This window comes from Mastomys coucha, unplaced genomic scaffold (assembly GCF_008632895.1).
Source record: "Mastomys coucha isolate ucsf_1 unplaced genomic scaffold, UCSF_Mcou_1 pScaffold20, whole genome shotgun sequence".
In the NCBI taxonomy this organism is placed as follows: Eukaryota; Metazoa; Chordata; class Mammalia; order Rodentia; family Muridae; genus Mastomys; species Mastomys coucha.
Genome location: NW_022196903.1, coordinates 43,770,398 through 43,781,469, shown reverse-complemented (window position 1 = coordinate 43,781,469; position 11,072 = coordinate 43,770,398).

Sequence of the window (11,072 nt, the reverse complement as noted above, 5' to 3'; positions counted from 1 at the left end):
TTGTGGAAAGCACACGTGTGTGTGTGTGTGTGTGTGTGTGTGTGTGTGTAAGACCACCCGTCTCTGGAGACTTGTGGAAAGCACACTTGTGTGTGTAAGACACCCGTCTCTGGAACATAGATGTCGTTTCTGGTTGTAAACTGTAGAAGTGTGGCCCTGTGACCCTCTCACAGTCAGGGGACATCGTTATGACTGTTTTCTGGGCAAAAGGCTTGGTTGTGGCACACGGTGACTTACAGTCCATTGTAATTCAGGGAATAGAGTTCATGAGGGGGGAAAACCCCATGGAGCAGAACTGGAGGCTTCTGTACAACCACAAAAAAGCCAAAGTCTCCAATACAGAGGAGAAAGTGAAAGGCGGAAAGAACTTGCTTTTGTGTAATGTAAACAATATAGAGAGCTATCTGCTTTTTACATACATGTAACATTTCAATTAAAGATGAACACTAAGGGGCTGGAGAGATGGCTCATTGGTTAAGAACACTGACAACTCTTCCAGAGGTCCCAAATTCTATTCCCAGTAACCACATGGTGGCTCACAACCATCTGTAATGGGATCTGACGCCCTCTTCTGGTGGTGTGTACTAAAATAAGTAAATCTTTGGAAAAAGAAAAAAAGAACAGTAAGCACGGAGGTGAACTCCTCCAATCCCAGCACTAGGGAGGCAGAGGCATCTGGATTTCTCTAAATTCAAGGCCAGCCTGGTCCTACATAGCAAGTTCTAGGGAAGCTGAGGCTACACAGTGAGTCTCTGACCTCAAAAACAAAAGCAAAAAATCAGAAAAAGCAAGCTCTTGTGCTGGGAAGATTGTTCAGTGGTGAAGACACTGACCGTCGAGCTTGAAGATCTAAGTTCAACCTGTGTGGTGGAAGGAAGACACTAACTTTTGCAGGCTGTCCTCCGGTCTTCACACAAGAGTTGTGGCATTATGTGGCCCTTATGTCCAATCCCCAAATAAATGTAAAAACCAAAACGACAACAACCAACAAGTTTTCAACTTTGGGCAAACTGCCTGGTAACACTTGAGGTGTTAGTGCCCTTGGCTGAAGACATAGTTCTGGCTTGCATTTTTGGTTAGATAAGTGATCTTTGTCTTTAAGTAAACTGGGCATTACGCTCTTTCGCGATAAGTCTTAGTTTTGTTTAGGAAGTCACAACAATTAAATTGTCTTTTACTTTGTGCCTTCCTTGCCCCATCCGCAGAATTGGCAGCCACTAGGCAGGAATCAGGTGCTGGAGGTAAACAAGAAATGGGAACTTCATCATCATCATCTTCACCATCTTCACCATCATCACTATCATCTCCTCCTCCTCTTCTTCCCCTTCTTCCTTTTCTTATCTCCTCCATATCTCTTCCTCCTCATCGCACCCTCCTCCTCTTCCTTCTTCCTCCTCTTCCCCACTTTTCCTTCTCCTCCTCTTCCTGCTCCTTGTCCTCCTCTTCCAGAGGGCCTACATGGTGGCTTACAACCATTTGTAACTCCAGTTCGAGTGATCTGACACCTTCTTCTGACCTCCTCAGGCACCAGGCTTGTGGTACACGAACACTCACGAAGGTAAGTCGCTCATACATGTATCATTTTAAAAGGAAGTTTATGGTTCCAAAGAGCTGTACATGGGATAACCTGCTCTTGTCAATCAGAAATTGCCAACAGGTGGTACTCAGGGTCAAGGATATTGAGGAGATGGAATGTCCACACCTTATTTTTACCTTGTAAACTAATTTAGAATAATCCACTGAAGGGAAGGAAGCATCTGGGTTATGAGGAGTCGCCTTTGCTCTGCTCGGACATTGATGAGGGAGGCAGGCAGCATTCCCCGTTACAGACACAGCCCTACCAGCCTTCCAGCACCTCTTATTGACTCTCCTTCAGGCGGCCACTGCTGTGGCTTTGGAAGCTGTGCCTGGGATGTGGTGACTGAAGCAGCCACCCAAAGGGATATGCAAAGTGACAGGGCACAGCCGCAGCCGGGAGTCACAGCCGGGTCTTGGGTCTAGTACTGACTGTACTGGCCTGTAACTTACTGTACAGCGGAAGATGAACAAACTCTGATCCTCTTGGCTATACCGCCTAAATGCTGAGATAGCAGGTGTGTGCCACCACACCTATGTGATTCTGAGGAGTTAAGCTAGGGCTTGAGGTGCTCGGCAAGCCCTCTGCTACTTCAGCTTCATCCCAAGCGATTCCTTCGATCAACATTTTTCTTTTGTAATTTTAGAAATTATTCAATCCAAACTGGGGTTTTTTTAATGAGATCACAAAACCAGTTAAGATCTAGTCTATTAGCCCTTACAATTTTTTTTTTTGTTAATGTGTAGTGTTTTGCCTACTTATATGTCTGTACAACACACATATGCCTGGTACCTATGAAGGCCAGAAGAGGGTATCAGATCCCCTGGATGATCATAGATGCTTGTGAGCCACCAGGTGGCAAGTACTCCTAACTGCTTGACCCATCTCTTTAGCCCATAGATCTCTAACTCATAAATAGCCACTCTTTAGTTTCCTTTAATAAATTACTAGAACTCAGAGACTTAAAAGAATAAAATTTTTTTAACTCACTGTCCTGGTGGCCAGAAGTCTGAAATGAGTCTCAACTGGGTCAAAACCAGTGTCAGCATGCTCCAGTGAGGAAGAAACCCACTTCCTCGCCTCTTCTCTAGTCTCTAGCTTCTTACACTTCCTGGCTTGTGCCTCCTTTCCTCTCTGGCTCCATCAATGGTAGTAGAGTCTTTCTCACATTTCAGTCCTCTGACATTGATTCCCTTGCCCCATCCCCTATCCCGTGTGACTTACAGGTCCCTTGTTATTTCATGGGACCCACCTGGATGTTCCTGAACCATTTCCTGCCACCAGGTCAGTGATCAGTCACTTTTGATGCAAAACTTCATTCCCCTCTTTAGGTATTTGCCATGTCACAGACTTGTAAGTCCTGTGGGTTAAGATTAAACCTCTCTGGGGACCGTTACCCTGCACCACAGTTATCCAGCAGAAGGCTTAGAAAAAAATCATAAAGGTGGGCAGTGGGAATATTTGGGATAATACCCCCAAATGTGGCAGACTCATTGAAACTAAGCATTGACTTGTGCAGTGTGGGAAGGTAAGAACAAACTCTAGGTAAGGGGATCAGCTCCAAGAGAGAGGCAGCCCACGTGACCATTGGGCCCTAGTGTGGGCTTTTGCGGGTGTCATGAGCAGAGTCACGATTTTCAGATTTAGGCTCTAGAAAATGACTAAGAGGCGTCTGTTGTGCCCAGTTCTCAACTTTCTCCTGCCCAGTGGCTCTCTGCATGAATGAGTCATTAAAGCCCTTGTTTCTAAGGTTCATTGAGCTTTGAGCCTACTCTCTCCCAACATATTTTTCCTGTATCTTCAAAAAAGGAGAAAAAGAACTCACAGGTAAACATGTCCTTTCACAAGGTTCTTGCCACGGCTGGCTTGACTGCTCATTATTATATTTTACTTACATGGTATGTGTGTGAATTGAGTGTGTATGTGTGCATGTGTGCGTGCAGGTGTGCATTTGTCTGTGTGTTGCAGTGCATGTGTAGTGGTTTCAGGGACTGACTCAGGTTGGCAGGTTTGGTGGCAAGCACCTTTACCTGCTGGACTATCAGGAACCTGTGTCCTTTTTTGAGAACACTATTTCTCATCCCTTCTTTCTTTGACAGGGTTTCCTTCAGATAGCCTAGGCTGACCTGAAGCTCCCAGACTTTTTGCTTTAGCCTGCCAATTACCTAGATTCCAGGCATGTGCCCAGCATACCCGGATGACAGGAGTGTGGTCATGGAGATTAGGTATGGGAGGAGAACTTCTGATCCTCCTTCCTCTATTTTTCAAATACTGGAATTATAGGCTTGTGCCACCATATCCAGTTCTCTCTGGTGCTGAGGGATTGAACTTAGGGCTGCCTGTACACTAGGTAAGCACTGTGCCAACTGAGCTCCAATCCTAGTCCCAAGCAAAATAATGTTAAAGAATAAAATATTAATAACATGTTACAGTGTAATGAATCTCAAAACACATTGTGCCAAGTGAGAGAAAATTTATGGGACCATCCCATAATTCCATTTGTATCAATACCCAGGGTAGACAACTCCACAGAAACAGAAAGTAGGTTGGCTGGTGACAGGGACTGTGGGAGAGAGATGCTAAGCCCAGGGGGAATGCAGTTCCCTGTCTTGAGTGTGACCCACTCACAAGAGAAGCCAGCTCAGTGCTTGTGGAACGAGTGTCACCAACAGATGTTTTCAGGCACATCTGGTGCTTTTCCTTCTCTGGAGTAGATATTTAAAAAGAGGTAGCAGGAGCCAAGTTCCCATCACACACAATTAGTTTAATGGCCTCTCCCACACTGGACTGCCTGTCTCCAGGACTCTTCAAAGTGGAAATGAATCTTGCAAAACTCAGTCGTAAAGCTTTTGATCTTAACTAGTCATTAGTGTCTTGCTCAAGATAATGTTTCAGTGTCAGCTGGTAACAGTCTCTCAGGCAAGGGGCTCTGCAAGTGCAGGGCCCAGTCTACAACTTCAACAGTTTCATACTTTGTTATGAAATAACTTCAAACACACAGAAGAGTCAAAGAACTCATGTGACCTTTACTCAGACTCAACCAATTTTAATATCTCATCATATTTGCACATCTAACTTACATGCACAAACACGCATGCACATACCCACACATACACCATTTTTAACGAAATGTGAGTTGCAGACAGTATTCTCCTTTGCCCTATCTTCAGCTGCTGTTCCTGAAGTTGGTGTTCTCCAAGTTAGCACAGTGCAATTGGTAAAATTGGGGACTGCAACATCAATAGAGTGATCTGGTATTGCCAATCATCTCAATAACAGATTGAGCAATTTCCCCCTACCTTTATCCCTGTCAGAATCCTATCCAGGGTTATGATTGTACTTAATGTCATGTTTATCCCATTAACTTGGAAATTACTGAGCTTGTTGTGTTTCATGACATCACCATTGGTAAAGACTAGCTTTTGTAGAACGTGTCTCACTTTGGAGTGGCACAATGCTAATATTTAGGTACATTTGGGACAGGAGTACTACACACATGACTTTCCTTCATTGGTTTATTGTATATATCAATAGCATTTATTTTTTTTGTTCAATAAATTATAGAGATGATATGATTTACTCATTTAACACAAGGTCTCATGTATCCTAGGCTGGTCTTGAACTCACTATGTATCTAGTGGTGAAATGTTCGCTACCTTTGTCAGGTTTTACTCAGTGCTGAAGGTCACACCAGGACTTCCTGTAAGCTAGGCACACACTCTGCAAAATGAAAATGTGTATGTGACAAAAGGCAAGATATAGAACCTGGGACATCACCCTCACCTGATTACATCTGGGAGACTGTCAACAAGAAGAAGGATCTGTTTTATATAACATATTCACTTTTTGTGACCATAAAAATAAGCAAGATTGTCTTGAGTTCAGCATATATAGGGGACTCTGAAAAACATTTAAGGTGATGCTTACAAAGTATAATGAAGTATACTTTAGTTCACATACAGAATATCAACCCTTTCTTAGTATAGCAGGTCTGTTTCTATAAAAGGCCACATTGAGGAAGTGTTCCACCCTGCCCTCCATTTTCCACATGTTTTAGTTTACTGGGTTGGGACAGTAATGGCCTTTTATATGTATTTACTTCTTTTTAATAATCTTGTGCACATAAATCTGCCAGGTCTTTAGAGCTACCTGACTCTTCCCAGTAACCCTTCCCAGTTTGAAAATAGGACAGCACTTTGCTCGAGGTTTTTGTGTTTGGGCTAAGTATGGACATGGAGGGCAAAGAAATCCACGTGACTAGAGTGTGCATGGCTCTGTGGACTGAATCCAGGTGGTGCTGCAGAGCAAAGACTTCTGAGCAGAGTGGGAACTGGGGCCCTGCATCGCCCCTGCACCTCGGATCCTGTCAGATTTCATCTGGAAAACATCCATGCTACCTCATTTCTCTTCCTTTCCACTCCTTCTCCACAGATGGAAATTCTAGTCTGATCTCTGTGTGTGTGTGTGTGTGTGTATGTGTGTGTGTGTGCACGCGCAAGCATGCATGAGTGTATGTGCATGTGTTCATGTACATGTGATTGTGCGTGAGTGTGAGTATGTGCATGCACGCATGTTTGTGTGTGCATGCATGTGAGTGGCTATGTGTGTGAATGTATGTGCCTGTGTTAAGAGTTTATGTGGATGTACGTGAGTGTGTGTGTGTGTGTGTGTGTGTGTGTGTGTGTGTGTGTGTTTATAGCATCTTTTTCCCTGACAGGTTCACCGTCATTCCAAGAAATGGCCCTTTGGAGTGAAGTTTGAGAACATCCCCAAACTCCTTGCCTGGAGGAGAGAGGATTGATTGTGAGCAGCTGGGACCTTGGCTTCCATAGGGCCTTGTTTGTTCTTTGCGACTGTAGACTCACTGCAAGAACTATTAACTGTAGTGATCACAACTCACCCATGGCTAAGTTCTTAAAGGTGGACCCACTGGTTCATCGAGAAGAAACAAATAGAATACTTTTATCAACATCCCAGAGCTTTAGAAGGGCTTCCTGTGACAGCTCTTATACTTAATGTTTAGTATGTTTCTTAAAATGGTAATGCATTTCTTTTTAACATTTTAAGATTCGATCAGGGTCTAATATGAAACAAATATGGTTTGTAACAAAATGAAGATGTATTTATTAATCCAAAATCAAATTACTCAAGGGGTAAAGGGGAATTTTTGAAAGCCACATCAACGAGCTTTTAGATTGTGTGGAGGCCACAGTGAGTACAGAAGCCTTAGGCGTGCACAGCATTGTCTCAAATAGCCTTAATTTTTAGCCTGAGACTCTTTGGACAAGACACTGTGGTCAGCTAGTTGGTACAGGGGTAGACCGTGACCAACCCTGGAAAGCTAGCACATGTGCCTGCCTACCTGGCTATTAACCCCTTGGTTTTGAGCCCTTGACATTCCTTCCTAAAATGCTATGACCCTGTAAGCTCAGAACCAGAGCGTATCTTATGTCTGTAACTCAGATACATCAGGAAGTCAGCGTGGGCTTTGTTCACTTGGCTTCTATCAGCCCCGTCCTCATCAGCCACGTGTGCCTGATCAAAACAAGGATCCATAGCTTTCTGAAGCTTATCTTTGGATTTACTGTTCATTTTGAAACATAGCCAGACCATTTAACAAGCATCTCCATTCCACCCCCACTCGAGGAGTGATCTTCTGAGACTGGAGGATCTTATACTTGCTTCTGTTTCTCACTGACACTATCTATGATCTTGGGCAAGGTAGAAACTTCTGTGCCTCAGTTTTTTCACCTGTGAGATGGGCTGCGCATGCATCCATGTATACAATGTGTTCCAGGTTTATCCTGATAACTAAATGAGTTCATCCGAAAATCCAGACTATCCAGCTAGTCTTTAGTCATCTTCTGTGAGTATTTGAGTATTCCTATTGGTCCAAGATTTTATGTAGCAGCTTTTGGAAATTCTTGATAAAGTGAAAGATGTCCAATACATGTGAACCGTGTAGTTGTAGATTCATGAAGGGTAGTCCCCTCCCTTATCATTTACCAAATATGAGATTTATCACAGTGCCAGCAGGTATGTCTTCTGTATGCTGGTTTATGTTTTTGAAGAGAAACCTTTGTGAATGGCCTAATGGAGACAACTAGACAGAAGATAGGGCTGGGCTGATCCCATGCTAATCACAGCATGTGCCTGTTTTTATTTAGCTTACTCATACCTTTCTATAAAAAATGCTACCTATATCATCACTGCCTGACTGAAACAGTGTGTCCATCCCAATACTTGAATTTCTGGGAGAAGTTTGTATAAACTAAGAGTCAAGAGCAGGAATCAAAGCTTAAATTCAACCATTTGCACATATTCCTTCACCGTCTTCTGATCAGAGAGCACAAAGTCAGGGCTATGTATTTGACTGGTCAAGATAATTGCTTTTTTGAAAACTAACGTTTTCTTTGCTCTCTGAATGTGCATCACTGCTCCTGATGGTCCCCATTGCATCCAGGTTCCAGTGCAGGGGCACTGTATGGGTTGAGTAGTCACATCTGGGTCTTTAAGGTGGCAGTGGGGGGGGGTGCACCAAAGTCACAGGTGGAAATATACTTAGCTACAGCCCCAGCAGCATATTTTTTGAGCCATGTATAAAACACATTAAATCAAAACTCTGTTATTATGGAGCTGGGATTCCGAGACTTTTAGTCTTAGCATTCACACTGCTTTCCTTGCCAGTCTGTATTTGCATACTGAGGCTGGTCTACACAGGTTCATAAATAGGCCATGGAGCATGTGAGTGAGGAGCATGAAAGGAGCTGTCTGTTGGTGCATCTCATGGGCTCTGACTCATGAGAGCTAGGGTCACATGCCCAGCTCTGGCTCTGGGACTCGCTGGAACCTGTGTGTACGCGCCCCTGCCTTTCTTTTATGCTCTCTGTGTACTTTGGCCATAAATCATTGCTATACTTCACTGTGATTACTTGTGTAACTCTGGTGATCTTGACAAGCCTATGCTTGGAAGACCTTTGACTATGCAAGGTCCATGCAATGCTGTCCAACTATGAGCTTGTGCCACTGAAGTCTGTCCATCTGAAGTCCTGACCATGGAACACCAGATGTCACCAGCAAAGGCCAAGTGGGGTTTATAGAAGCCCCTGAGCTTTCCTGTGTGCTTCGTGGTTTGAAAATCACTTGAAATTATTTGAAAAAGTTATTTTATTCTATTTTAAAATGAGTTATTTATTCATAGGAAAAGTTGGAATTCGTCTATCGACTGTTTCTATCTCCAAAAGCAGTTCAAACTGCTGCATTTCCTTTGTTCTTTATAATTTCTTTGTGTTTTTAAAGGCAGTATCTTGCTGTGTGTCTGGAACTCATTATGAGGTCCAAGCTGGACTTGAACTTGTGGCAATCCACCTGCCTCTTGGAATTGGAATTGCACCATCAGGCAAAGATCAATGATGCTTTTTTCTTTTTTCTTTCCTTTCCTTCTCTTTCTTTTCTTCTTCTCATTCTCTTCCCTCCCCTCTCTCTTTCTCCTCCTCCACCTTTCTGTCTCTGTCTCTGTGTCTGTCTCTCTCTCTTGAGACAGGTTCTTATACTGTAGCCCAGACTGCAAGCCACATGACTTAACTCCTAAGTGTCAGGACTATAGGCACGAGATTTGCCTCAAAGATTGTTTTCTAAGATCAAACTTGGTCTAAATAGTGAGTTCCAGGTTAGCCAGAGCTAATAGTAAGACTCTGCCTCAAATCATCAACAACAACAACAAAAATGTGGGGAGCCAATGAAGTCCTTGGCCATGTCAAGGACTTTAATGCCTTGGCCCCATGGGAGTGGCAGAGCCTTCCCTACCACTTTCTGTGAGGCTCAGGAAGATGGGAATGCCTTCCTCTGTCTGTATAAGTGTTGCAGCTGGATGGTCCTTTAGCTAAAACCAGTGTATGTAGAAACTATCAACCACAGCTTCCTCCTCTCTTCCTCCTCCTACAGAGGACTCCTACTGAGACTAGCCAACATCTTGTTCTTTACAAAATGTGCTGCTGAATTTTCTGGTACCCTCTATCAGAGCCAGCACAGCTCACCCAACCCCAGATTTTCTCTGTGTGTCTATTGTCTCTCTAGCATCTGTTATTTTTCTTCAATCCTGCATTGTCCCAGTCAGGTTTCCAGAGCCCAGCCTTGCAGGACATGGCAAACAATAAACTCTATAGTATTATAAACGTGTGAACTGGTAAGTGGCCTTCAATTATTAACTATCATGTACCGTGTGCATGAATACTGTGTACAGTACTGTTGGCATGCCCACACCAGAGTCGGAATGATGTGCATAATTGTGATGTCATGACAGTATCGAAACATTTTTTATTATGCTGGGAATCAAACTGAGTCCGGGCCTTGCACATGCTAGCTCAACCACTCAGGTACACCCTTATCCCAGCTCCATGATCCAATGGGATTACCTTATATGTGCAGTCTGCCATTGGCCCAAACATCACTAAAGAGCACATGACTATGTACTATGTCAAGTTCTTTCCCCACGCTGCAGACAGCTTTTTGTCTTTGAAGGTGCTCACATTAGGAAATGATTTAAGGGTTGGTAGCAGCCATCTTGAAGCCATGAGGGCACAGGTAGGGCTGGGGTTTGCAGTCAGTGGTAGAACACTTGCCTAGAATGCTTGATGCCTGAGTTCAATGCTCTGTACTGAAAATGCGTGAGGCCCTGGGTTCAACCCCATGTACTGGAAGAAAAGAAAAGAAAGGGAAAGAAGAGAAAAGAAAGGAAAAGGAAAGGAGAGAAAGGTAATGAGTAAGCAGGACTTTCTCTGAAATTACTGAGCTAAAGTCAGTGCACAGTCTTTCTTGTGAGAATTCAAATTTCTCTGCATTGTTGTTCTAGTACTTGAGACCCAGTGTAGGCATGAGTAAAATGAAAAGCACCGGTTATGCACAGGTAACTGTGCCACACAGACACTAACATTAAAGTGGACTGGATATTGAGGGCCATGCAAGTTAGCTCAGGGATTGTGGAGATGTTTTTCTGTACAAACCAGATAGTAAATGTCTTGGCCTTGTGGCCAGTGTGTTCTCCATCATAATTACTCCACTGCTCAGCTGCTAAGGACAAGCTGCCACTGATGGCATGAAAATGAGTGGCCATGCCTGGGCCCAGTGACAGTGCCACATGTACGGACACTGAAGTTGTACTCTATAGAATGTCCCTGTGTCACACGGGATTTTTAATGGTTTGGGTGTTTTTCAACCAGATAATTAAGTGAAAGCCTCTCTTTGCAGGCTGTGCTAAATATACAGCTATCTGGATCTGGCTCATGGCCATAGCTGCTGACTTGTTCTGGGCTAAGGAGACACCTAGAAAACAAAACTAAACCAAACTCCCTCTTGCACATACAGGAAGGGGAGAGGAAGCAGAGAAAAGCCAGGTTTGAAAGTCTTGTCTTTCGAGCATCTACATAAGACTGTTAAATTGATTGTTGTTTTATATCAAACAACTTTTATGATACTCATCTTTATTGTTATAATGTTT